The sequence below is a fragment of the Phaethon aethereus genome, assembly GCF_964289735.1.
Source record: "Phaethon aethereus genome assembly, chromosome: 1".
NCBI classification, from domain to species: domain Eukaryota; kingdom Metazoa; phylum Chordata; class Aves; order Phaethontiformes; family Phaethontidae; genus Phaethon; species Phaethon aethereus.
In genome coordinates, this window is record NC_138575.1 from 20,032,290 (window position 1) to 20,036,653 (window position 4,364).

The following is a 4,364-nucleotide window of genomic DNA, read 5'->3' on the forward strand; positions in this document are numbered from 1 at the left end:
AAATTCGAAACTTTACCAAAGAGCATTCTTCACAGGTCATTCAAGATTGCCCATACAGAAGGCCAAGTCCTTGGTCCTGTCACACAGACAGTTGGATACCTACTTTTTCTAAAAAATCTTAGTGAACACTCGGTGAACACGTCCTGAACTTCCATGCTCAGGTCAGTCTCCTCTTCCTCATGACAGAAAAATGAGACAGATTTTGTTGTAACCAGATGACTAAGCATGCACTTGTTGCAGCCAAACAATAAAGTAGATGATTTATTGGTATTGACATTGTCAAAGCAATGTTAAATTCACTTCAGGCAATATCCTAGTACTAATGTATCTCCTTAGAAGTGAAGAAAATGCTTTCTTTTTCAAGACTTAGGGGATTTTATACAGATAGTAGGAGTTCTAAGATGTAAGTGTTCAGACCAGGCAATTCCAAAAATTACAGAAATTGTGGTTGGGGAGAACATTCAGTCCAGTTCTTCCTCTGTTTTCCTGTGTACTTTTCCCAGAGTTACTGGCTAGTTAGGAAGAACACATGAGCCGTCCTGTCAGCCTTGGAAAGAAGCTGTGTATTGGGGAAAAATTGACTGCTGTCAGTATGTCCTCATGCACACTGTAACTGGGCCAAGGTCAAAAGAAAGTTCAGTTTGTAGGTTCTACTTGGGCTTAGATATGAGTTAACCTACTTGCCAGTTCACCTGTCAGATGGATCAGGATATGAATAGGGATGCACGTTTTGGTGCCTATGAAAGTGAAATTACTGAAAGCTGAGTAAATGTTCAGAGAGATGGCTCTAAATTCTGGATATGAGTATAACGGGGATAAAGTAGATATACATAAAATGACAATTATATGTCTAGGTTCTAGCTCAGTCCTATGGCTTATTCAATCATTTGTACACACTCTACATCCAACAAAGTATTTTTAACACCAAACACTTCTGTAGGAATTTTTATCTTCAAACTGCTTTTCAAATGTTGTGTCTAATGTTAGTCCTTATTTTATGGGTTTTGATGTTCGATGATGCACTTATACAATAGAAAACCATTATTATCTATTATCTGTCTCTATTAACATTTTGAGGGAAGAATGAAAAATAACTATAGAGATGTCTATACTACAGTCAAAAAAGCTCTCTGACAGGGAAAGAAGAGAATAGCTTCATTTCAAGGGTTGCCCAGCTTGGTGACCAGCTGTCCTGAGGATGTAAGTTTTCCACAATATTCTTCAACTGAAAAAGAGGTCAACACGTCCAGAAGTTCAATTCACCCAACATGTAGGAAGGTGTCAATTTTGCAGTTGGAGACAGTAAAAAAACCAATGAATTAAGCGAAACTTCAGAAAGCTTTATGTTGAGGGCTAAACTGAAATACAACACTACCTGCATTTTGTTGTGTTCCAATATAAGTAGCTGATGTTTTTCCCTCAAAACATGTTAAACCAGTAAAACTACTCGCTGTGAGAGAGCCCAGACATCAGTCAAAAACACCCACAAACAGATTTAAGTATTTATCTATTGATTCTCTATGGCATTAAGGAAATGCTTCTTAGTCCTAAGTAAAGAAGGGTTTTCCCCTCCTACTCATTTTTGAAGGATGTTGCTCTGCAGTGAGAGAATCACAATGGAAATACCATGAAATACTTCAATCAAGCATATACACATTTAATTTTTTGCTTCTACAAGGAACACATATTTAAAACATTTAAAATCAACAATGTAGATATTCTAACAGTAAAATTTTAAAATTTTTTTTGCATTCAAAATACTCATAATTTTTATTTGAAACTATTAGAAAATTTTGTGATTATGCCAAATATTCCCTTTATATTTGACATTAATAACAATTAATTAATTTGATCATTACAGTCAAAAAAATAGATTAAAAAAACCCCAAACAAACATTAAAACATGATTTCACTCTGAACGGGGACAGTTTTCCCCAGTACTGCTAATATGCCATAGTTTACCTAACCTGAATCACTATTATGGGGAAAAAAAAAAAGTCATTGATGATCTAGATTCCTCACTCTACCTGCTACAGCAGGGACTACATTAACTTCCTAGTGTGTCCCAATACCTCAAATCATTATCTAAACCGACATGTAATTTCTAAGGCTGTTGTTTTGAGATCCAAGGCTCTGTATGATAATCAAGAGACACAATTTATGGTACTCAAAGAAAAAGTTTACTTGCCCTAATTTCTTTATGACTGGGTCTTTCCATTTGCCCATTCATGGTGTTTTAGGGTTGTTTTCTCTTACACTTACAGCAAAATTTCAAGAACAAATAACCTGAAGGGATAACCCAAATGTATGTTACACAGAAAGGCAGGTAAAAAACCCACAAAACACAAACCCAAAACCCTTGACAAACATCACCACATTATGGTTGGAGGCCGTCTTGGGCTTGGTGACCATGACATGATAGAATTCGCAATTCTTACTGAACTAAGGGGAGGGATCATCAAACTGGTACCATGGAATTCCGGAGGGCAGACTTTGGCCTGTTCAGGTCACTGTTTGAGAGAGTCCCTTGGAAGACAGTCCTGAAGGGCAAAAGGGTCCAGGAAGGCTGAACAGTCTTCAAGAAGGAAATCTTAAAGGCGCAGGAGCAGACGGTCCCCATGTGCCATAAAAAGAACTGGTGGGGAAGACGACTGGCCTGGCTGAACAGGGAGATTTTGCTGGGACTCAGGGAAAAGAGGAGAGTTTATCACCTCTGGAAGAATGGGCAGGCAACTCAACGAAGAGTACAAGGATCTCCTTAGGTCAAACAGAAATTGATTAGAAAGGCAAAAGTCCAGCTAGAGCTCAGTCTGGCCACAGTCATAAAGGATAACAAAAAAAGTTTTTACAAATATATTAACAACAAAAAGAGAGTCAAGGAGAATCTCCATCCCTTACTGGATATGGCGGGGAACATTGTCACCAAGGATGAGGACAAGGTTGAGGTATTTAATGCCTTCTTTGCCTCAGTCTTTAATAGCCAGTCCAGGTATCCACAGGGTATTCAGCTCCAAGAGCTGGAAGATGGGGACAGAGAGCACAATTAACTCCCCATAATCCAGCAGGAAACAGTTAAGGGCCTGTTAAGCCACCTGGACACATACAAGTCTATGGGGCCTGATGGGATCCACCCAAGAGTACTGAGAGAGCTGGCGGAGGAGTTTGCCAAGCCACTCTCCATCATTTATCAGCAGTCCTGGGCAACAGGGGAGATCCCAGAGGACTGGAGGCTTGCCAATGTGATGCCCATCTATAAGTAAGGCCATAAGGAGGATCCCAGGAACAACAGGCCTGTCAGCCTGACCTCTGTACCGGGGAAAATCGTGGAGAGGTTCGTCTTGAGAGGGCTCACAGGGCATGTGCAGGACAACCAAGGGATCAGGCCCAGCCAGCATGTGTTCATGAAAGGCAGGTCCTGCTTGACCAACCCAGTCTCCTTCTATGACCAGGTGACCCGCCTAGCGAATGAGGGAAGGACTGTGGACATTGTCTACCTGGACTTTAGTAAAGCCTTTGACAGCGTCTCCCACAGCATTCTCCTGGAGAAACTGGCGGCTCGTAGCTTAGACGGCTGTACTCTTCGCTGGGTAAAGAACTGGCTGGACGGCCAAGCCCAGAGAGTTGTGGTGAATAGCGTTAAATCCAGCTGGTGGCCGGTCACAAGCGGTGTTCCCCAGGGCTCGGTTCTGGGGCCGGTCCTGTTCAATATCTTTATCAGTGATCTGGATGAGGGGATCGAGTGTTCCCTCAGTAAGTTTGCAGATGATATCAAGTTGGGTGGGAGTGTTGATCTGCTGGAGGGTAGGAGGGCTCTGCAGAGGGCTCTGGACAGGCTGGATTGATGGGCAGAGGTCAACTGTATGAGGTTTAATAAGGCCAAGTGCAGGGTCCTGCACTTTGGCCACAACAACCCCATGCAACGCTACAGGCTGGGGGAGGAGTGGTTGGAGAGCTGCTCGGCAGAAAAGGACCTGGGGGTGCTGGTTGACAGCCAGCTGCATATGAGCCGGTGGTCTGTCCAGGTCGCCAAGACGGTCAACAGTGTCCTGGCCTGTATCAGAAAGAGTGTGGCCAGCAGGAGTAGGGAAGGCATCGTGCCCCTGTACTTGGCACTGGTGAGGCCGCAACTTGAATCCTGTGTCCAGTTTTGGTTTCCTCACTGCAAGAAGGACATTGTGGTGCTCGAGTGTGTCTAGAGAAGGGCAACGAAGCTGGTGAGGGGTCTGGAGCACAAGTCTTATGAGGAGCGGCTGAGGGAACTGGGGTTGTTCAGTCTGGAGAAGAGGAGACTGAGGGGAGACCTCATCGCTCTCTACAATTATCTGTGAGGGGGTTGTGGTGAGGTCGGTGTTGGTCTCTTCTCC